The 24,636-nt window shown below is 44.6% G+C and overlaps 1 protein-coding gene and 1 pseudogene across 4 annotated transcripts in view; one reads left to right on the forward strand and one right to left on the reverse strand.

Moving 5' to 3' along the window:
* SNX10 (sorting nexin 10) overlaps positions 1-13,230 on the reverse strand; it is a 76,010-nt gene extending 62,780 nt beyond the window's left edge. Inside the window, exon 1 of one of the 4 annotated variants that reach the window (XM_021670144.2) lies at positions 13,021-13,230. The gene's annotated coding sequence lies outside the window, so the exon portion shown is untranslated. Of the gene's footprint in view, positions 1-12,728; positions 12,756-12,839; positions 12,855-13,020 lie in introns of those variants that run through there. The other 3 variants (XM_021670145.2, XM_064380530.1, XM_021670147.2) reach the window with 3 other exon arrangements.
* Positions 2,484-24,636, forward strand: part of LOC135276509 (uncharacterized) — a 28,089-nt pseudogene continuing 5,936 nt past the window's right edge.

Here is a 24,636-nt window from a genome sequence, read left to right on the forward strand (position 1 = left end):
TTTATAAAGCACTGTTCCCTGACAGCTGATGAGGCAGGCAGTGCAAGACTTACTTGTCCTATTTTACCAGAGAAGTTAAATCACTGCCCCAAGCCACAGAGCCTGGAGCAGACACAAACGCAATGCCAGCTGTTCTCTTATCTCCTAGACATTGCCTCTCTCAACAAAAGGACAGCATCCACATGCATTAAAATCTTAAGGGATGTCTCCAAAGTCTTGTTCAAACAGTTGCAAAATAAAATAACTTTTCTATTCAAAAACAGTATTTATTTAAGTGGGCCACACAGTGATCCAATTAAACAGTGACTCAGCCTCAGAAGTCTGAGCCAATGTTCTCATCAATTGACAGAATTCCATGTTCCTATAGTGTGCCTCTATAACCCTTCAAAATTTAATTGAAAAGTAAGAGATGTAAATGTTCCCAGATGCCCAAAGATTCTGAGTGGGTTGTGAAGAGCTGTGTTTCCCAATTTGAAGAGATGGAAGGCAAGGTGTATCCAAATCACCAGGGGCTCTTTTCAACCCCACACGCCCTGACAATCCCCTCCCCACAATGCAACGGCCCCACCCTAGAAGTCTGTCTTACGCTTTCTTGAGTGTGTCGAAGATAGAAAAATATTTTAAGCCACTAGCCGGTGCAGTGGCTCACACCTGTAATCCCAGCACTTTGGGAGGCCAAGGCAGGGGAATCGCTTGAGCCCAGGAGTTCCAGAGCAGCCTGGGCAATATGGCAAAACCCCGTCTCTACTAAAAATATAAAAATTAGCCGGGCGTGGTGGCGCATGTCTGTAGTCCCAGGTACTCAGGAGGCTGAGGCACATGAATTGCTTGAACCTGAGAGGCGGAGGTTGTACCGAGCCAAGATCACACCACTGCACTCCAGCCTGGGAGACAGAGTGAGACCCTGTCTCAAAAATAAAAATAAAAATAATTTAATTAAAAAATGTTAAGCCACTGTTCCAGACAATGGGGTGTGCACTTGCACAATCCCTATAAGCCTTGCCCCTTCGGTTCCCTGGCCACTCCCTCAGCCAAGCTCTTCCGCGCACTCCAGGTGTCTTTTCACAGTGACCAGGCTATTAATAGTTTCTCGGCTTCCTCCCTCAGGCCCTTGGTCGTGCTGCTGTTCTCTTGACATTCTCCGCTTTCCACTTCCCCACCCTCAACTCACCAAGGTGGCTCCTTCCCAGCTTCAAATCTTGGTTTAAAGGCCACCTCCCCAAAGAGGTTTCCCGACCACCCACTAAAGCAGACTCCCCCAGGAACTCTCTGTCCTTTCATTTTCTCCTTGGACTTTGTCAAAGTTCATATTAATTTATTATTTACCTATTAATCTATTTTCTTGAGGATTATCTGTCCTCTGAAAAGTCCCTTGAGGGCAAGGACTTTGTCCGAATTACTTATGCTTTATAACTTTAGCACTTAGCACAGTGCCTGGCATATTGTCAGTGCCCAGAAAATATGCAGTAAATTAAATTCGATTGAACAAGTTCCAGCTGATTTATCCATTTCTGCATCTCCATAAAGTTTATAAGCAGCCCAACCACCTGGAAAGAAAAGATGGGCATAAGAATGACAGACCCTGAACCTCTCCTGCCAACCAACTTGTGAGCCCACTCATGGTTAATCATTCGTCTTGTGAGGAAAGAAAGAATTTAGCCAGCAACAACGCAGAGTGAGGTGGCCTAAAGAACACTTTGTTTTCCTGTTGTTGTTTTTTTGAGACTGAGTCTTGCTCTGTCGCCCAGGCTGGAGTGCGGTGGCGAGATCTCAGCTCCCTGCAACCTCTGCCTCCCAGGTTCCTCCCAGGAGAATCAAGTGATCCTCCTGCCTCAGCATCCCGAGTAGCTGGGATTACAGGTGCCAGCCACCACGCCTGGCTAATTTTTGAATTTTTTAGTAGAGACGGGGTTTTACCATCTTGGCCAGGCTGGTCTCGAACTCCTGACCTTGTGATTCACCCGCCTCGACTCTCAAAGTGCTGGGAATACAGGTGTGAGCCACCACGCCTAACCAGAACATTTTGTTTTCTATCTTTCCTCCTAAACTAGCTCCACTGGACTGTGGAGGATGAGACTGGGAAATAATGTTAACATTATGCCATTAAAAATTCAAAATAGCAGTAAGACCAAAAAAAATTATTTACTATATCCCAGACACTGTATAAAGCTTGCAACATGAGTTATCTCATCTAATCCTGGTAAGGGCCCCAGAAGCCAGGTAACATTATTACTCCAACTTTGAAAATAAGGAAAAGGTACCTAAGGCTGTGCAGCTGATAAAGTGAAGAAGCCAGGATTCACCCAGGCAGCCAGACTCAGAGGAACCCTCAGTACCCCTACATCCAATAGGGCATCCAAGCATCCCACTTAGAGGTAAATGCTCAACAGACAGCAGTAAGTGAAGAACACCAACCATAAACTGAGTTATTAATGGCTCAAATGCTTTAGGGGTGAGGGTTGGGGGTAGAGTTCTTCCCGTACATGAACCTGGGAAAAGCCGACAGCCAGATACCTGAAAAGACGTAATACTTATCTTCTGAAAAGAGGTAATACTGAGAAAAGCACAGTGCATTCAAACAACAGACCTAGTTAGCGTGACTAGCTATGAAGGGCCACCTAAGACTAAGCAGAGGACAGTGGCAAGTCAGTCCAATTCATAATCACTGAGACCAACTGTGTGAGAGTTCCAGGTTTCGTCCTGGTGAGAATTTTTTTCTTTTTTTGGATGATTAAGTAACACTCCTTGAGTTCTAATACCTAAAGATGTCAAGACTCAGATATGAAACAGAACACTTGTAACACAATGCTCACTGTTATGTGCCAGAAGAAATTGCACCGATAGCAGGGCTAACGGGAAGAACGGAGTGCGAGGCTTCATGAAGAAGGCGGGGCTTGACAGGTCTTGATGCTCGCATTAGGACGAGCAGAGAAAACAGGACCAGCCTGAGGTGATTAAGAGGCAGTAATGAGTTTGGGAGAAGTGAGGGGCCCAATCCCCCATGAATGGAGGGCTGTGCTGGCAGAATATCACGAGGAGGTTTGTCTGAAGGGCTGTCTGAGTGGGAAAAACTCAAATTCAAAGCATTTTTTTTTTTAATTCTCTTACTCAAAGACAATCAATCAACATAGAAAATTTCCATTACCAAGTGTGTGGGGACTTCTTCCCACCAACAAGCAGGCAATCAATTCTGCGACAGACACCGGCTGGGTGTCCTTCAACTCAGTTCAGTTCTGACCCTACCTACCTGGGGAGAGTATCAGATTCCAGAGGTTGAGGCTCAGACCCAAAAGACTGCCCCCACTTACAGTGCCAATCTCAAGCCCCAGGCTGTTTTACCCGTGCTTCTGACTCACTGGCTATATGCTGGGGATCCCACAACCTCCTCTTTGGGTTTAATTAATTTGCTAGAGTGGCTCACAAAACTCATTACTGGTTTATTATAAAGGATAGTACAAAGGACACAGATGAAAGTCTCTTCCGATGAAGCACAGGACAAGGTATGGGGAAGAGGTGTGGAGCTTCCATGCCCTCCCCGGGTGCACCACCCCCCAGAAACCTCCATGTGTTCAGCCATCCAGAAGCCCTCCAAACCCTGTCCTCTTGGGCCTTTTACAGAAACTTCACTGAACAAGGATGAATGAAGCATGAGCACCATGCAGAAATGTGACTGGACAAAAAGGATATGACCCAATACTAACAGACTGAGTGGGGAACCCACCAAGGCCTGTCTGTTCAGATTCTTCTGGTCTTGGTGCAGCACTGCTTCCCCCAGGGTAAAGGGTAGGACCCCTCCTGAAATGAGGATCTTATGATCTACAATCAGGCAAGATAAGTCAGAGAATTTCTTTATGGAAACACAGGGGAAGATTAGCCTTGGGGAGAAACAGGAGCAGATTGAAGGGAGAGCAGGAGAAGGTCAGAAAGAGGTCCTGTTTTCTAAGGCCTGCTTCTGAGGCCTAAAACACCCAAACACTGTAACAGGGCTATGGAAGTTATGGGCCAGGAACTGTGGGCAAAACCAACATATATATCATAATATCACAGGCTGTGATGAGCATTTTAAGATTGGGAAGTCCCTGAAGAACAAGAAGAGGAATTTGGACTTCTATCCTGTTGGAAGGCAGGGATGGAATAAGTGGAAGCTTGACATGATGGCAGTGATTCATCTAGGATGGGTGTCGGATGGATTGCTGGGGAGAGAAATTACAGGTCATGAGCTTCATCAGGAGACTGATGGAATGTGCCAGCCAGGGGAAGAGCTCATGGACTCAGGTGGGCAGGAAAAATGGAGAAGCACACTGGAAAAGAAGAAGCAGAGCCGAGGTTTTCTGGGCAGTGAAGTAATTCGATGTGATACTATAATGGCAGATACATGGCATTACATGTTTGTCAAAACCCATAGAACATGCAACACCAAGAATGAACCCTAAAGTAAACTGCAGATGTACACTTTGGGTGATGATGATGTACCAATGCAGGTTCATCAGCCATTACCAGTGTACCCGAGGCACTGATGTTGATAATGGGAGAGGTGGGTTATGGGGAGCAGGGAAGCTCTCTACTTTCATTTTTGCTGTGAACCTAAAACTACTCTAAAAAATAAAGACTATTAAAAAAAAAAAAGAATGCCAGCCTGGGCAACATGGCAAAACCCCGCCTCTAAAAAAAAAGTGCAAATTAGCTGGGTTTCACGGCACACATCCATAGTCCCAGCTACTTGGGAGGCTAAGGTTAGAGGATGGCTTGAGCCTGGGAGGCAGAGGTTGCAGTAAGCCGAGATCACGCCACTGCACTCCAGTTTGGGTGACAGAGTGAGACCCTGTCTCAAAAAAAAAATACAAATAAATAAATAAATGACAAGAAAAATTTGGACACAGGGCATGATGGAGAAAAGGGAGTCAAGGATGACTCATAGGCCGGGTGACTGGAAGAAGGCTGGTGTTCCCAGTAGAATGAGGAAGCTGGAAAGGGGGGCTGTTTTGAGAGGTAAGAAACTGAGTTCCACTGGGCACATGTTAGGATGATGGGGATATCCACATGGGAGAGGCAGTCTTCAGGCATCTGGACAGCAGCTTGGGGCTGAGATAAGGAAAAGATACAGAGATGCAGATGAGAGAAAAAAAATCAACATTAAATGTTCTGCTTCTAAACAGAAAGAGAAATTATCTTTTTTTAAAGGAACCCCATTGTAACACACTGGAAATAACCCTCTTTCCCTCACAGTGCCTCTGTTATGAAGACCCACTTCTGAGGAGCAGTTTAGGGGGACTGCCCCACTAAAGTGAGCAGGAGGGCATAGTGAGTGGTAAAGGTAGTGTGAGGCATTCGATTCCAGACCACCTGGTTATGAATTCACATTCTGCCCTTTGCCAAATTATTTCTTCTCTGTGCTTCAGTGCTCTCATCGGTAAGAGGGGATAAATGCCTGCTTCATGATCTCCTGTAAAGACCAAATGAGCAAGCATGGAGGCCTTTGCCGGGCTCCAACTGTGCCAGCTACAGTCACTGTTCATTCTCAGACTTACCCAGGACCCCCAACGTGAAAAATACTGAGGTGCCTTCCTCATGATCACAGAGCATTTGTTCTTTACAAAAATTTTCTGTCTGGGCACAGTGGCTCACGCCTGTAATCCCAGTGCTTTGGGAGGCTGAGGAGGGCGGATCGCTTGAGCTCAGGAGTTTCAGAACAGGTGGGCAACATGGCGAAACCCACCTCTACAAAAATACAAAAAAATTAGCCAGGCGTGGTGGTGAGTGCCTGTAGTCTCAGCCACTCAGGAGGCTGAGGTGGGAGGATCACCTGAGCCCAGGAAGCCTTGATCATGTCACTACACTCCAGCCTGCGAGACCCTGTCTCAAAAAAATTTCTCTTCAAGCATCTTTTGTTTGTCAGATGGGATAATAATATTTAGGGAGCAGCATATTTTAAATCTATATGCTCTAAAACTTGGCTACACTGTGGCCATTCCCTGTGAGAGTTGGATCATTTACTCACGGATGTCCAATGCCTGGCCTTGATCTAGAAAGTCCTTCTAAAAAGTGGGTAAAATGTGGCTGGGTGCAGTGAGTCATGCCTGTAATCCTAGCATTTTGGGAGGCCGAGGCAGGCAGACCACTTGACCTCAGGAGTTCAAGACCAGCCTGGCCAACCTGGCGAAAGCCCATCTCTACAACAAAAAAATAAAATACAAAAAAATTAGCCAGGTGCAGTAGCTCATACCTGTAATCCCACTAGGGAGGCTGAGGCATGAGAATCATTTGACCCTGGGAGTCAGAGGTTGCAGTGAGCCTCCATTGGGCTACTGCACTCCAGCCTGGGTGACAGAGAGATTCAGTCTCAAAATAAATAAATAAATTTAAAAACAATAGAAGTGGGTGAAATGCCAAAGTTATTATTCTTAAACTCTTACTTGCTGGCAATAATGACTGTAATCCAAGGGCATTTAACATGTGTCTGTCTAAAAACTCAGTTTGGCAAAGTCCTCAAAATAGAGGCCACCATTTTTCAAGGTTTCCCAACCACTAGCGAAGTGAGGTGACTAGCAAATGGCAATATCCGGTCTGTGCCTGGTTGTAAATCTTTAAGCTTATTTCCCAGCATATGAAGTTTCCTGTGTGTTTGTGCAGAAGGAGCTCAGTTTCTCAGGGTCTGATCATCTGCAGACAAGCTGATGAAGAACCTCCAAGTCATTGGCTGTGAGATCCCATAACCCAGAGCTAACACTGCCTGCCCCTAACCCAGACATTGACCTTCAGGGGCGGCAGGAGGAGCACATCTCCCCAGCTCTTCCAAATGACACTACAGTAAGAGCTGCTACATCAGTGAGAAAGGGGAAGATAATTACAGTGTGATAGAAAACTCTTTTGTGTGTGTTTGTGTTTATAACTTCTAAGGAGTGTTGGTTGCCTACATATAAAGCCCTTTGTTCTGCCCTGTATTTTGATTTCGGTTTGTAAGTTGAAGACTGGAGAATATCCATAGTTACAGAGGAAGAAGACTGGAGCTCATGGACAAATGAGGGGGATGGAGTGAGGGGTAGGGATGAGAGGAGGAAAGAGGGACCCAGAAGACGACACAAGGTCAGGAGCCCCACAGGGTGACTTTTCCACTAACCCAGTAAAGTCCACTGAACTAACAAAACACATGGTAGTGGTGGTGTATTTCTCCATCCAGGAGGGAAGGGGCTGAGTTTGTGTCGGAGCTGACACCAAGGTGAAAAAGAAAGTACATGAGGCCTCTCCCATCCATCCCCCAGGAAATTCACAGAAAACCTGAGCAGGGCTTTGGATTTCCCTGGGCCATGGGTTTGCGGGTTCTCACCAAGCTTAATCAGCTCTCTAAGGAACAGGAACCCAGGCTTAAAAGATGACACCGGGGTTAACAGAGAATGTGTGATTCTTCCCCAAAGCAATTAAACATAGTTTGATTGCACTATTTAATATCAAATGCCACAGGAATGCACTGAAAAAAGCAAATAATTAGGGAGTACCCACCCTCATTTGTGTTCACAGGCCTTACACAGCTCAAGTTCTTCCAGTGAAACGTGGTAAAGTAGGACTGAAATAAACAAGTACAGCTGATAATTCTTGTATATATACCTCCCCAGACACACCCCCACTTCTTTCAAGGTTCTGGGACGGTCAAGCTTATGTGGTGTGATCCCACCCTGACCCTCTCGTATCTGCCCACACCCCGGCCCTGCCACCAGGCCCAGCCATTTCTATGGACACATGGCAGGACTGGAGTGACATGTTCTAATGTACTTTAAAAGATTACTCTGTATGCCTCTGGGAAATTAGATTGGAGGGGAGCAAAGTGGAACCAGAGAGACTCGATCAGAAGTTAGTATGAAAGTGACAATGGCAACCTAAGATTCAAGACAAGGAGGGACTGAATTGAAGAATCATGCAAGACCTTCAGAGGGCTCAGAAGTGGGCTGAAGATGAGAAAGGCTCCTAGGTTTCTGGCCTGAACAAACAAATGGAAAGCATAGGCCTTTATTCAGATAGGGAAGGCTGAAGGAGGAGACGGTGTTGGGGTGAGCAGGGGAGCAGAGAAGGAATGACCCAAGGCTACAGAAGCCAGGTTTGCAAGCCCTCATCTGTACAGTGCACCACCACCTTCCCAAATCTCATTTTGTATTCTCAATTATGTGTTCTTTTTCTTACAGAGGGTCCCAAACTATGCAAGCCTTAGGCCCTTACAAAACCGGGGAGAGGACCAAGTATTGGGCAAGTTAATTTGAGATGTCTGCGACACACCCAAGAAGCCACAGTCAAATTCAATGTTAAATATCTAATCTGGAGCTGTCAAGAGAGAGCTAGATATCCACACCAGGGAATTAGCAGTTTATCAACAATACTTAAAGTCATAGAATGAAACAGCTTGTCCTCAGTGTGTCACAGCCTCTGGATCACCCAGGAATAAGATACAGGTTCCTAGGTCTCATCCTGGAACTACTGAATTGGAATATCGAGACCCAGAAATCTGCCTAACAAGTTTCCCAGATAATTCGTATGCACAAAAATCTCGGAAAACCACAGATCTAGAGAGAAAACATAAAGAAAAGAAGAAGACTCAGAATAGGCTCCAAGGAGCTCTCAACTGAAGGAATCAGAGAAAGCAGAGGAACAGGCAAGGGAATGGAGCAGAGTGGCCAGAGGAGTGGAGGAAAGTTGAGGAGTTCAGCATGATAAAGGCAAAAATTCATAAAGAGGGTCGGGGGAGACTGAGAGACTGCATTGCAGCCTCCAGCTCCTGAACTCAAGAGATCCTCCTACCTCAGCCTCCCAAGAAGCTAGGACTACAGATGTGTACCACCACACCCAGATTTTGCCTAAGCTGGTCTCAAAGTCCTGACCTCAAGCAATCCTCCCACCTCAGCCTCCTGAGTCACTGGGATTACAGGTGTGAGCCACCATACCCCAACTCTTTTAGTCTTCTTTAATTGTTGGAGCATCAATCTTCAGCCAGGAGATGGCCTTACTTCCCAGTGAGCCACATACTACGCAGAAATCTCAGACTTCAGGGGACTGGGGGTTTATTTTTATTTATTTATTTTTGAGATGGAGTCTCATTCTGTTGCCCAGGCTGCAGTGCAGTGGCGCAGTCACAGCTCACTGCAGCCTCAACCTCCTGGGCTCAAGCAATCCTCCCACCTCAGCCTCTCATGTAGCCAGGTGAGAGAGCTGAGGGGTCTCTGGCAATTCATAATTTATTGATCTGACACCACTTAATCCACAGAGACCTATCAGGCTATAACGGAAAGAATATGAGACTAGAAGTGCAGGGACCTGAGTTTGAGTCCCCTTTTTGCCTCTAAGTAGCTGTGTAGTTCAGATTAAATTATTCTGCCTCTCCATTGGGCCTTGATGGCCTCATTTGTAAAATGAGATTATTAGAATACAATGATCAGTAATGATTTTCTTTCTCCCGTGCATGACCAGGTAAGAATCTGAAGAAAGCTATAGATTCTCTCCCCCAGAATAATGCACTTTTGCACATGAATATGAAATCAGGCTGGGCGCAGTAGCTCACATCTGTAATCCCAGCACTTTGGGAGGCTGAGGTAGGTGGATTGCTTGAGCTGAGGAGTTCAAAACCAGCCTGGGCAACATGGCAAAACCCCATCTCTACAAAAGTACCAAAAAAAAAAAAAAAAAGTAAAAACAAAATCATATATTTGAAAGGGGTTCACAGAGCTGACAAAGACTATTTCCCTATCCCCAGAGGCAAGATTACTGAGGCCTAGCACAAGCTTTTAAAAATAACAGAGACTACAATAGAAATATATGCAGAATCACAAAGCCTTGAGTAAAGTTGAATCATTTATAGAACTAAAAGCATCTCTTCTTCAGAAACTGAGAGCAAGGAATAGTTACTTAGGGAAAAACAAATGTAAGTATCAATAGGAGTTGCCCTTGATAGAAGCCTGGCTAAGCCTTTTACATTTGCAGGTGGGTGGCTGAGAGTTACTACTGATTCCAGACCCAGAATGCTAGTTCAAATCTTGGCTCTAGCATTACTAGCTGTTTGACTTTGGGCTTTGTGCCTCAGTTTCCACATCTATAAAAAGAAAGAAGGGGAGAAAAAAATACCTATCTTAAGGGTTGTTAATGTACCTAGGACCCTTGTAACAGGGCCCGCCACAGTAAGCCCTAGATAGCTATTAGCTTACAATAGAAATCTGGACTGGACATGGTGACCCATGCCTGTAATCCCAGCACTTTGAGAGGCCCAGGCGGGTGGATCACAAGGTCAAGAGATGGAGACCATCCTGGCCAATACGGTGAAACCCTGTCTCTACTAAAAATACAAAAATTAGCTGGGTGTGGTGGTTCGCACCTGTAGTCCCAGCTACTCAGGAGGCTAAGGCAGGAGAATCCCTTGAACCCAGGAGGCGGAGGTTGCAATGAGCCAAGATCACGCCACTGCACTTCAGCTTGGTGACAGAGCAAGACTCTGTCTCAAACAAACAAACAAAAAAATCTGACACACATTTGCTGAGTAGTTAACACTGTAAGCTGAGGAGTTTAGAGAAATCATAAATACTTTGATGCCTTAGTTTCCCCAGACGTAAACTGAGGACAATGTTTCAAGGCTTAATGAGAGTGCCATATAAAAACTCTTTTCACAATGCCTGGCACATAATAAGTGCTCGATAAATGTCAGCTGTTGTATTAACAGTTCTGGGAGGCAAAGATTACCATCACCCTTTTTTCTGAATAATAGACAACTCAGAGAGTGTTAAGTGCCCTGCCAATGAAACTATGCTTAGAAAATTATTATACCAAGATTTCAACTCAGATGGGTCTGGAATCACAAGTTCTAACCACTACACTATACACCTTCCTCTTTGAATAGGGCTTAGAGAACAGAAGAGCTAATTCACAGCTACTAGATTACTAAGAGAAATGTTTGGAGATAACAGTGCTAAATTTGGGGGCTTCCCCACAGGGTCAACCATGAGCTTGGCCAAAAGCTTCTCCACCATGTTAGGAAATGAAAATCTGCGTAGACTGGGCTCTGTTCTCAACCAGTTGTCTTTCATCAAATGGTTGTGAAACCACAGCCCTGACTCCAAAAACGGAAAAAAAGAAGTCATTTTCCCCAGTAGCTGAATGAGCAAAATGAAGCCTTAAAATTAAAGTAGTGATCCTAGGGCTGAGAAAAGATATCCAGTGCTCCAGAGCCAAGCAGAACTGCTGTAGTAGTACACTAATGCTGCTCTTTCATTAACACACTTTTATTATTTTTTTTAAATGAACGTGTTTATTTCTATTATTTTAGGTTCCCTAACTCAGGGGTTCTTCCCATTAGTAAATTAAGAGGAAGTGTGTACCAGCCTAGAGGGGAGACTCCCTGGAGAGGCAAAGTGTCAGCTTGAGCAAGTTCCACTGTCAACACTGATGTCCTCCCCAGTTAAATCGTAATCAAAAGTGAAAATGAAATGGAGTGGCAGAAGAAACAGGACAACCAGTTGAGTCCATGCTAATCACTGATATTTCACATCTTTACAGTTTCTTCTAAATGTATTTTATTTTTGTATTTTTATTAAAAACTGCCCTTTAGGTCAATCTCAAGTCTACCCTTCCTTTAAAAAATAGTAATAAAAGTCTGAGCATGGTGGCTCAACCCTGTAATCCTAGTACTTTGGGAGGCCAAGGCAGGTGAATCGCTTGAGCTCAGGAGTTCCAGACCTGCCTGGGCAACATGGCAAAACCCTGTCTCTAAAAAAAAAAAAATTAGTCAGGGGTGTGGTGGCTGCACCTATGGTCCTAGCTACTAGGGAGGCTGATGTGGGAGGATCACTTAAGCCTGAGAAGTGGAGTTTGCAGTGAGCTGAGATCACACCGCTGCACTCCAGCCTGGGTAACAGACTAAGACCCTGTCTCAAAAGAAAAAGAAAAAAGAAAATAATATTAAGAATAATAAAGGTCCAGCTATGTACCTACCTTAGGAATAGGCATCACTGGAAGTGATGGCAGAGGCGAGGCAGGAATCCCTGACCTCACCTCCATTCTCCCACTGAGGAGCCCGGCAGAGGCCGGTCAACTATCCAAGCAGTGCCCCCTGGTGAAGGCCTCAGCCCTCCAGCCCAGCCCCCTCCCAGGAGAGGAGGAGGAGTTTACGCAATCCAAACCCAGTTCCCAGGCCCCCAAAGGTGGACGTAACTGTGGTGGAAGTCAGAAGCCTGCCAGCTTGTAGGCCTGGTTCTGCTCCCATCTGGCTGAATGATCCTGGCCACAATACTTGGCCTCCCCCCGCCTTTGCCTCCCTGTCTGTAAAATGAAAGGTTTGATGGAGATCATGTGCAAGCCTCCTCCCTGTTCTAATTTTCTAATTCCACCATTCTTAACGTGTCGTGCAGAGATAGAAGCCCTTCCTTTCAGCAGGACATGTTGCTCCCCATTCTATGACCAGCCCCCTGAATAATCCGTGTAATTTGGGAAAAGTATGATACATCGGAACTGAAAAACAGGCTGTTGCTTTCCTGGTCACCAAATCTGATAATCAGTCAATATGGATTTTCCCTCGGGCCTTCTCCCACAATCCCACAATCCTACGAATAAACCTGCCTACCGCTCCCAATACCTCAACTCAAAGCTACCTGTTCATGAATTAAAAAAAAAAAAAAAAAAAAGCCCTCCCGCCCGGCCCCTCCTCCGCCCAACCCGGCCTGGTGTAAGGTGCCACAGCACTTCTTCCGTAATCTAGAATTCACCTCTGCCCCACCTTCTCCCCGGGGTGTCTTTTCAGGCTAGAACCCCTGCATCCTCACGCTCCGTCTCCCCGCTCTAGCAGCCAGCTGACCATTTCTCCCTGCCTGGCACACCTCGGCTGAAAAGGAGGCGGCTCCTCTGCTCCAAGCCCAGGGGACCCAAACCTCTTCCCAGCCCGCAAGGGTGCAGGCACTTGGGTGCAGAGGGAAGGGCCAGCGCCTCTGGAAAGAAGGGCCGCTGTCCCCACCCAGGCGGCGCAGGGGAGGCCCCCTCAGCGGGTCTCTTCTCACTTACGGGCGACTCCTCCGGGCAGAGCAGGGTAGGGCCGAGCAGGGCTTGCGGGCCGCGGAGTTTGCTGACTCAAAGGCGCGCGGCGGTGGCGGCGGCGGCGGCGGCGGGAGCGCACACGAGCGCACGCGAGCGCAGCCCCGCGCACCCCGCGCACGTAGCGGCCCCGCGCCCGCGCTCAGTACCCGCCGTCCGCGTGTGGCCGCCGCTCGTCGTGCTTCCGCTCCCTCGCGCAGCCCAGCCCAGGTGTCCCCCCGCCCTGCCGAGCCGGCCTCCTGCCTGGAATTCGGTTAGGGAGGAAATGCCCCCGTTAGCCCGGACGCTGAAGCTGGAGGTGATCCAACAGCAGCCTTCGGCATCGCCGCCTGAGTCACCTTAAGCTTCCTAACCCCGACCCCACAGTTATGGGGAGCATTGCCGATGGGGAGAGGGAAGGACAAATAACGTGATAGAAGAATGGCAGAATGTTCATAGCATCTAGGTTGTGGGCTTGTGGGTGTTTGTATAAAATTATTTCAACGTTTGTATATGTTTGAAATGTCTCTTAATAAAGCATTTGAGAGGAAAGCTATGAGATCTGCCAAGGGACCTGACTCAGGAAGGCATTTCCCAAATGGCATCTGAGGTTGGGTCCCCATGCCTGTTTGCATGGAAAACCACAGCCATCACTTGAACTGCTAATGAGTGACTGAACGACACAGAATAATAAACATAGCCTAATATTTCATTTTTCAAGCATGAATTTTCTCATTGGACACAGCTTGTTGCTGTTCATCCTCCGGGAACCATTCCAGTCCCACCTGAAAATGCATCTGTTCCCGCCACACCTACGTTAACTCCCTAACAAAACTTACAAATATACAATGTTGTGTCTTAATATCTTGGATCTTGAAGTTGTATTGCTGAACCCTCAATCACGGGTATTTAATTTCCTAAATTGCACCAGTCATAACACACAAGTGAATGCAACCATGATCACTTTTGAAAACCAAATTACAGTGTAGTTTTTAAATTTTTGTCCCTAGGCTCCACAAAGAAAAGCATTGAGTAGAAAACAAAATGCAGCATATACCTAAGATCCTAAGAGATTCTGTAAAATTAAAATCTTTCTGAACTTATTGTCAAGAGCATGACTTTACAGCTGTAGACAGAGCCGCAGCAAATCCTTGGAGAGTCTACTGAAAGTCATTTAAATATCTGTTAGAATAATAACCCTATCAAGAATGGTAACTTGCAGTCTGAATCCAGGAAACTGACTTAAGTGCCGGTCATCTTTTTAGATTGTGGCATTTTTGTTATACCATCGGTAGGGTGGGGTAAAAACTGGGACTCTACAGTGGTTAAGAAACCCTGCCTAGTGGCCAGGCGGGTGGCTCATGCCTGTAATCCCAGCACTTTGGGAGGCTGAGTGAGGTGAATCATCAGGTGTCGGAGACCAGCCTGGCCAACATGGAGAAGCCCCATATCTACTAAAATACAAAAATTAGCTGGATGTGGTGGCGCATGTCTGTAATCCCAGCTACTTGGGGAGGTGAGACATGAGAATCGCTTGTACCAGGAGGTGGAGGTTGCAGTGAGCCAGGATCTCACAACTGTACTCCACCCTGGGTGACAGAGTAAGACATTCTCTCTCTCAAAAAAAAAAAACAAAAAACCCTGGCCTACTGAGAAGACCACCATAAACATTGCTTTTTTTTTTTTTTTTTGGAGACAGAGTCTCGCTCCGTCACCGGGAGCCAGGCTGGAATGCAATGGTGAGACCTCGGCTCACTGCAACCTCCGCCTCCCAGGTTCAAGCAATTCTCCTGCCTCAGCCTCCCGAGTAGCTGGGACTACAGGCGCGTGCCACCACGCCCAGCTAATTTTTGTATTTTTAGTAGAGACGGGGTTCACCATGTTAGCTAGGATGGTCTCGATCTCTTGACCTCGTGATCCGCCCGCGCTTCCAAGAGTAGTTCTTGTGCACAGAAAATATAATTTTGATGCTATTTTTAGAATATGTGATCTGTTAAAATTACAAGTTAAGAGTATAATTATTCCTTAGTTTTTAAAGTTTGCCTAACTGTGTGGAAAAACAGTTTTTCTTCTGGTCTCACTCCACAGTCAACATGGAAGGCTTCTTTGACTAAGATGTGGAGGTTTCTCCCCACACACCAAGCGATCAGTTAATTCTGCAGCGGTCACCAGCTGGGTGTCCTCCAACCCAATTCCTTTTTATTTTTCTTGAGATGACATCTCACTGTTGCCCAGGCTGGAGTGCAGTGGCGCAATCTTGGCTCACTGCCACCTCCGCCTCCCAAGTAGCTGGAATTACAGGCATGTGCCATCATGACCAGCTAATTTTTGTATTTTTAGTAGAGACAGGGTTTCACCTTGTTGGCCAGACTGGTCTTGAACCCCTGACCTCAAGTGATCCAACCGTCTCAGCCTCCCAAAGTGCTGGGATTACAGGTGTGAGTCACTGCGCCCGGCCCCAATTCAATTCTGATACCAGCTACCCGGAGACATCCAACAGGTTGAAGGCTCAATCTCACAAGATTGCCTCCCCTCGCTTCTGATGACAATTGCAAGCTCTGCCCAGGCTGTTTACCTGTGCTTCTGAACCATCAGCTCTAAATTGGGGATCCCATAATCCCATCCTTAGGTTCAAATAATTTGCTAGAATGGCTCACAGAACTGTGGGAAACACATAAATTTATCAGAAAGATGGCAGAAAGAATACAGATGAAGTGATGCATAGCGCAAGGCATTGGGGGAGGGGCATAGAACTTCCATGCCTTTCTCAGGTGGAGAAATTGCACACACACACACACAAACATTTATGACCAGGCTAGGAATGGTGGCTCATGCCTATAATCCTAGCACTTTGGGAGGAGACCAAGGCGGGCAGATCACCTGAGGTCAGGAGTTCAAGACCAGCCTGGCCAACATGGTGAAACCCCGTCTCTACTAAAAATACAAAAAATTAGCCAGGTGCAGTGGTGTATACCTATAGTCCCAGCTGCTCGAAGGCTGAGGCAGGAGTATCACTTGAACCTGGAGGGGGAGGTTGCAGTGAGCCAAGATGATGCCCCTCCACTCCCACCTGGGCGACAGAGCAAGACTCTCTAAAAAAAAAAAAAAAAAAAAAAAAAAAAAAAATGACCATTTCTGCCTCTCGGTGTAATGTCCTTATGGTGGGGAAAGGTATTTTATTCTGTGTCTCATGGCTCATGGCATATCTTCTCAGTTCTTTGTAATTAGGGCTGTAATGGGAGCACTTGAGAAACTCCTCACTTTCCTGTTGTATTTGTGGTAGATGTACCACGGCACCACCTTCACAGGGTTGTTGTGGAGTTTAAATGAAATAACCCAGGTAAAGCTTTTGTGCTGGGTAGACAGCAAGTTTTCAGTACATTTTAGCTATTATTATAACTTGATCCTCTTCTCCAATCTCTCCTGTCTCCAAGCTAAGTACACTTAGTTACACACATTAAAGAAAGCCATCTCCACCCACTGTCCTTCCTCCATCTCTTGGAAAAATTGCAAAATCCACAGATAGTAAAAATGGAAGTTGCCTGGACTTGGTGTTCAGATATTATAATTAACTGATAATGTACATAACATTGTGTTAAGAAACGCTTTATCTTTAAGTGTTCATGAATGGTCCTGCCTTCTTGGGAAACACTGTCACAGGAAATATTTGCAATGAAGGGAAGATGGTTTTTACCTTTCATGAAACAACTAATAATGGGATTTAAGAAAAAAATTAAACAAATGACAAATAATTTGGATTTTGATTTGTGATCTTGTGATCATAATTACTATTTTTTTCAAAAAGATGAAATATAGATTAATGGTGAATAAAATAACCACTCTCAAATATCAATCTAATATAGTTTTTCAAAATATGTAACGTAAGCCTGCCTCCCAGATGAAGGGATTTAACTTCTCATCCATGCACCCACCTTCTTATTCTTATTAGTGAATTAATGTGCTTCCAGTTAACACTCCAAACCCGCTAACTTTGGCACTTTCTTTGACCCAATTCCTTCCTTTAATTTACTCAGGTCCAAGATCCATACATCTCATCTTAGCCAGATCATGGTGGAACTCACCTTCTGTGTTCCATTCTCCTGCAGACACTCTGAACTCTCAGAATCCTACAGTAACCTCTCTACAGTGGTCCAATTTACTGGTTTTTCAAATGCCTTTAGCAACTGAACCCTTTCTTCAAATGAACCTCATTTATAAAACAAAGAAAAACACAATTCCATTACTGTACATTTATTTGATGAATTCAATTTTGTAGCTTTTGCTAATTATAAAGAAATCAATGACCATTGGAAGCTGTTTTGCTGAACACCAAGATTTGAAATCAGGGATTTTTGAAAAATCGTTGGAATCTCCTATCAGGGTCAACATCCCATTTATCCCCTCTATTTGATTGCTTAATATTAACAAAATTCCAAACTACTCAGAGAAGTATTTGCAAATGGTAACAATTCAGAAGTTTGAAAAAGGAATAGTTTAAATTTTTGTTTCAAAGTTGAAGCACTAAGGGTATCTCACATCCTCACATTTTATCACTAGCAGAAGTTGCAAGTAAGAAGACCAATCCTTACTGTAAATGCTAAAGTGTCTATAATATGAATTATCACCACACGATCTGCTTCATGTTCATTTGGCTTTACACAACCGACAGGAGCACACACCCAAGCAAAGGTAGGCACCTTGTGCAATATTCCCCAGGACCACCAAGGGATGCTCTGTAGTGAGTCCTGCTCATTCTGCTCTACCAAAGTAATTTCATTCCTGGGAAAGGGAAAACGAAAACAAAAAAGAGGACTTGCATTATCAAAAGCTATATTTTAAGGCCGGGTACAGTGGCTCACTCCAGTAATCCCGCATTTTGGGATGCTGAGGTGGGCAGATTACTTAAGGTAAGGAGTTCAAGACCAGGTTGGCCAACATGTCAAAACCCCATCTCTACTAAAAATATAAAAATTAGCCAGGCGTGGTGGTGCACAGCTGTAGTCCCAGCTACTCTGGCAGCTGAGGCAAGAGATTCACTTAAACTCAAGAGGCACTCCAGCCTGGATGACAGAGCGAGTCTCCGACTCAAAAAAAAAAAAAAAAGCTGCATTTTAAAAGCATTGGTTTCAATGGTGAATTTTATTTTATTATTATAAACTAAAAATAAATTGGTTGATTAAAACTGACAAAAACAAAACAAAGCTTAGCATTACTGAGCATATCAAACATAAACCCAGTCCCAATCATCTAATTTCTAAGCCTTTGATATAAATTGCAGTATGGTATAATTGGCACCAACACTCAACCAGAGAGACCAGTAGAGAAGCCATCTTCCTGCTTGAAGGAGCTAGGTTTTTTGCTTTGTTTTGTTTTGGTTGGGTTTGGTTTTCTCAGTGCTCTGCATGTGCTATAGCCTTTAGTACCTGTACACGTGGCACTAGTTCTGGATATTGGATGCATTATAGTCTATAACCATGTGGACGTAGTAGAGAACAGTGGTTAAGGCTCAGGGTCCAGCGCCAAAAATCTTGTTCTAATCCCCAAATTCTTTGGGCAAGTCACTTCACGTCTCTAAGCCCTCAGTTTTCTTATCTGTGAAGTAGCACCTACTCAACAGGGTTGTCATTAGGAAGTAATAGATATAAATTACTGGCTAGGTGTGGTGGCTCACACCTGTAATCCCAGCACTTTGGGAGGCCGAGGAAGGTGGATCACCTGAGACCCGGAGTTGGAGACCAGTCTGGCCAACATGGCGAAAACCCGTCTCTACCAAAAGTACAAAAATTAGCTGGATGTGGTGGAGGGGGGCACCTGTAATCCCAGGTACTCAGGAGGTTGAGGCAGGAGAATCGCTTGAACCTGAGAGGCGTAGGTTGCAGTGAGCTGAGATCGTGTCACGGCACGTGTCATCTTGGGTGACAGAGCGAGACTCCGTCTCCATAAATAAATACAGAAATAAGTAACTAAGTCCAGGACTGCAACAGAGTAGGAAAGAGCTTCATAAACATGAACATCTTCATAAACATCTTTCCTAAATAAATGGTCGCGTAATATCCAAATCTCATTATGACACCTTTTGCAGAAGAAAGTGTACTTGTACTCATTTTTACAATTTTCTGTGAATGGACATACATAGGATTAAATTTTTTTGTTTGTTTGTTTGAGACGGAGTTTCGCTCTTGTTACCCAGGCTGGAGTGCAAAGGCGCGATCTCGGCTCACCACAACCTCTGCCTCCTGGATTCAGGCAATTCTCCTGCCTCAGCCTCCTGAGTTGCTGGGATTACAGGCACGCGCCACCATGCCCAGCTAATTTTTTGTATTTTTAGTAGAGATGGGGTTTCACCATGTTGACCAGGATGGTCTCGATCTCTTGACCTCGTGATCCACCCGCCTCAGCCTCCCAAAGTGCTGGGACTACAGGCGTGAGCCACAGCGCCCGGCTCTAAATTTTTTTAAACAACCAATCTATATATGTGTATGAAATTACTCTGAAAGGATAAACTTTGGTTAGGAGAAATAAGGAGGTGGGGGCAAACATGGGAGGAAGTTTGCTTTTTGATCTACATCCTTTTGAACCATTCAAATGTTATGTAGAGTACATTCGACAATATATAAACAGGCCAGGCTTGGTGGCTCATTCCTGTAATCCCAGCACTTTGGGAGGCCAAGGCCAGAGGATCACCTGAACCCAGGAATTCAAGACTAGCTTGAGCAACATAGTGAGACCTTATCTCTGCAAAAAATAAATTAAAAAAAGATAGTCAAGCCCAGTGGTGCACACATGTGATCCTAGCTTCTCAGGAGGTTGAATTGGGAGGATTGCTTGAACCCAGGAGGTGGAGGCTGCAGTGAGCTGTGATTGTGCCACTGCACTCCAGCCTGGGTGACAGAGTAAGACTCTGTCAAGAAAAAAAAAATATATATATATACACACACACACACTATATATATATTTATATATACATTATATATGCATATATAAATTTTTTATATTTATAAGATATTTATTTATATATTTTCTATGTATTTATATAGAAAATAGAGTATAGTATATAAATATTTATAAATATTTTATTTATATATAAATACATATATATATATATATATATATATATATATATATATATCTACATACACAAAGAGACAAGCACTGAAGGTATTGTAGAGGCAGCAAAACTCCACCTCTGTCCTCTTTTAGGCTGGGCTGGAGAATTAAATTGACATAAGACAGATTAACAGGAGAAAATCATGCAAGTTTATTTAATAAAAGTTTTTCATGGCATGGGAGCCCCCATAAGAAAATGAAGAGCCAGAAGCAGTTAGAGTTATTTTAACAAGGTCTGTACAGAAGTTTCTCAGTCTCATCTTTACAACCTTGTTAAGAATGGTTGGAGTTTTGACAGGGGGAGGTTTGTTTGCTTGTTTGGAGACAAGATATTGCTATGTTCCCCAGGCTGTACTCAAACGATCCTCCCACCTCAGCCTCAGCCTCCCAAAGAAATGCTGCATCTTTCACATGGGAATTTCATGTCCTTTTAAGAAACAGAATGAAGGTCACATTCTCTCCCTTTCTTTTTTTCTTTTCTTTGAGACAGGGTCTTTGTTGCTCAGACTGGAGTGCAGTGGCACAATTATGGCTCACTGAAACCTTGACCTCCCAGGCCCAAGTGATCCTCCTACCTTAGCCTCCCAAGTTGCTGGGACTCCAGGCACAAATCACCATGCCCAGATAATTTTTTTTTTTTTTTTCGTAAAGATGGGGTCTTGCCAGGTAGCCGAGGCTGGTCTTGAACTCCTGAGCTCAAGTGATCCTCCAACCTTGGCCCCCCAAAGTGTTTGGCTTACAGGCATGAGCCACTACGCCCAGCCAGGGGTGTTATATTCTTAATTCCTCCAATATAAACAGACAATTCACAGAAGAGGAATTACCAATAACTAATAAACATAAAGGAGAATCCATTTCTCAACAGTTTATTTAAAAAAAAAAAAAAAACTTCTTTCTTTTTTAGACAGAGTCTCACTCTGTCTCTGTTGCCCAGGCTGCAGTGCAGTGGTATGATCATGGCTCACTGCAGCCTCAGACTTCCAGGCCCGGGTGACTCTCCCATCTGTCTCTTGGGTAGCTGGAACTACAGGTGCACACCACCACATTTGGCTAATTTTTTGTATTTTTAATAGAGATGGATTTTACCATGTTGCCCAGGCTGATCTCAAACTCCTGGGCTCAAGCAATCTGCTCACTTCACCCTCCCAAAATGCCAAGATTACAATGTGAGCCACTCACCCTAGCCCCAAAAATTTTTTTTAACTTTTATTTTTTTATTTTCTTTTACAGAGATAAGGTCTCACTATGTTGCCCAGGCTAGTCTTGAATACCTCAGCCTCCCAAAGCACTGGCATTATAGGAATAAGCTCCCACACCCAGCCAAGTCAAAAAATTTTTGCATTAAGGATATCACATATTGGCAACAGATAGTTTCATGCTTTGCTCATTAGTGTAAATTGGAAAAGCAATTTTATTTATTTATTATTTATTTATTTATTTTGAGACAGAGTCTCGTTTTGTTACCCAGGCTGGAGTGCACTGGCACCATCTCGGCTCACTGCAACCTCCACCTCCCAAGTTCAAGCGATTCTTCTGTCTCAGCCTCCTGAGTAACTAGGACTACAAGGCACACACCGCCATGCCCGGCTAATTTTTTTGTATTTTCAGTAGAGTCAGGGTTTCACCATATTGGCCCAGCTGGTCTTGAACTCCTGACCTTGTGATCTGCCTGCCTCAGCCTCCCAAAGTGCTGGGATTACAGGCGTGAGCCACCAGGCCTGGCCTATTATTTTATTTTTGAGATAGTCTCACTCTGTCACCTTGGCTGGAATGCAGTGGCACAATCTTGGCTCAATGTAACCTCTACCTTCCAGGTTCAAATGATTCTCCTGTCTCAGTCTCCCGAGTAGCTGGGGATACTTATTTTTATATATAAATTTATATATAAATTTTTTATATTATAAATATTAAAAATATATATTTTTATAAAAATATAAAAGGCATACACCACCACGCCTGGCTAATTTTTATATTTTTATTAGAGACAGGGATTCGCCATGTAGGCCAGGCTGGTCTTGAACACCTGACCTCAGGTGATCTGCCTGCCTCAGCCTCCCAAAGTGCTGAGATTACAGGTGTGAGCCACTGTACCCAGCCTGGAAAAGCAGCTTTAGAGAGCAATTAAGCAATGTTGTATTGAAAGGACAGGCAAGCCCCAAAATTGGGGCTTAGCCTGGGAGGGTTTTGGCTTTACCCAGGAAAGAATTCAAGGGTGAGCTGGTGGCGTTAAACAGCAACTTTTATTGAAGCAGCAGTGTACAGCAGCAGCAGAGGTACTGCAACTGTGGAGCAGGGCTACCCTGCAGGCAGTGTGCCCAGAATAGCAGCTCAGAGGTAGTTCGGCAGTCATAGTTATACCCACTTTTAATTACATGCAAATTAAGGGGGAGTTTATGCAGGAATTTCTAGGAAAAGCATGGTAACTTCCAGGTCATTGAGTCATTGCCATGGAAAGGAATGGCAATTTCTGAGTGTTGCCATGGCAATGGCAAACTGACATGGCACACTGGTGGGCATGTCTTATGGAAAGTTGCTTCCACCCTGGCCCTGTTTAAGCTAGTCCTCAATTTGGTCTGGTGTCCAAGCCTCTCCTCCAGAGTTGAGTCCCACCTCCTCTTTCACTATCAAAACTAAACTCATATGTGCCTTATGGCCCAGCAATACTACCTCTCAGTATCTCTCCTACAGAAACCCTCACACATGTGCCTGAGAAGATATGCACAAGGGTGGACACTGAAGCATGGTTGGTAACAGCAAAAAACTGGAAGCAAGTTAAATGTTCACCAATACAGAAATGTTTTAATAATCCATATATATTCATAGTGTGGAATATTATACATCAGATTTTAAAATGACCTAACTCTATATGTTACTGAGCAAGGACTAGCTGCTCAACACACATAGAAGCTGACATGGGACCAGGAGCAGTGGCTCATGCCTGTAATCCCAGCACTTTGGGAGGTCGAGGCAGGTGGATCACGAGGTCAGGAGTTCGAGACCAGCCTGACTAACATGATGAAACCTATCTCTACAAAAATTAGCTGGGTGTGGTGGCAGGCGCCTGTAATCGCAGCTACTAGGGAGGCTGAGACAGGAGAACTGCTTGAACCTGGGAAGTGGAGGTTGCAGTGAGCCAAGACGACGCTATTGCATCCCAGCCTGGGCAACAGAGTGAGACTCCAACTCAAAAAAAAAAAAAGAAGAAGAAAAAGAAACCAAGAAGTCGATATGGGATTGACTTTTGAGAAAATAAAAAGCTTCACTGTAACTTGACTGGCAAGGAGACAGGAGGCAATTCTCAAATCTGTCTCTCAAGCTGGGGTCTGGGGCAGGTTTTATGGGTAGAGAGGGATTGGGTTCATGCAAAGAAGCTGTGACCTGATGAGATCATGCAATGAGGTGATGTTGGGTCCTTGGCTTTTAGAAAAGTTTATACTCCAACAAAACAGGGAGCCCCTTGCTTTTTAACTTGGTCCCTGTTGCTTAGTCCAAGCACTTAGTTAGATTCTGCCTGTGGTTGGCTTTTTCATTCCAGCTGGCTCTGAGGTCAGGACCTGGGCCTGCTTGATTCTTCTGGCCATACTCTGGTTAGGTGACTTGCAACCTGGGGGTCCTTGGGAGCAGAAAAACAACTCATCATTTTGTCACATTTTGTTGCTGACAAAGTTGAACCAGATTGGACTAGTTCCAGGGTTACATATGGTTACATTGAAAGATCTTTAAGGCATACTGAGAAAGGCAAGATAGAAAATATAGTGCCCTGCTATTTGTTAATGGTGGAGGGTCTTGACTGCAAGTTGTCAGATTCTTGGCATTTTGAAGAGAGAATCAAACAAAATGCACAGCAAAGCAAGGAAAGAATGAAGTGAGGAAAGCAGAGATTTATTGAAAACATAAGTACACTCCACAGGGTAAGAGTAGTTCAAGCAGTGGCTCAAGGGCCCTGGTTGCAGGGTCTTCTGGGGTCCGAATACTCTCTACAGGATTTTTATTGGTCATTTGGTTGCACAAAGCAACCAATCAGAGGCTAAAGTGAAATTACAAAGTTGCACTCCTATGCAAACATCTGATTGGTTGCACAAAGCAAACAATCAGAGGTACTTTCAGTTTTCTGTCTGCCAGGGAGAAAGTGGAGAGCAGGGGCGGTTTGCAAAGGGAGTAGCCTTTGGTCCTTTTGTTACTTAGGTTTTGAAATTTGGGGTTTTCCTTTTGATTTAGTTCTAGGAAGTCAGCATGAATGCGGCTTTAGGTTTCCTGCCTCCAGACCCTATTCTCCTGCTTCACTACTGTTAATATGTTTTAAAAATTTTTCATTTATTTATTATTTTACTTTGTTTTATTTATTTATTTATTTATTGGTAGAGATGTTGGCATCTCACTACATTGTCCAGCCTGGTCTCGAACTCCTGGCCCCGTGATCTTCCCGCCTCAGCCTCTCAAAAAAGTTTTAAAATAATAAAACCTCTGTTTTTCTATGTAGATATATATATATGTATGTGA

The sequence above is a fragment of the Aotus nancymaae genome, unplaced genomic scaffold (assembly GCF_030222135.1).
Source record: "Aotus nancymaae isolate 86718 unplaced genomic scaffold, 86718_ANA_hifiasm-v0.15.2.pri h1tg000025l, whole genome shotgun sequence".
Classification (NCBI taxonomy): domain Eukaryota; kingdom Metazoa; phylum Chordata; class Mammalia; order Primates; family Aotidae; genus Aotus; species Aotus nancymaae.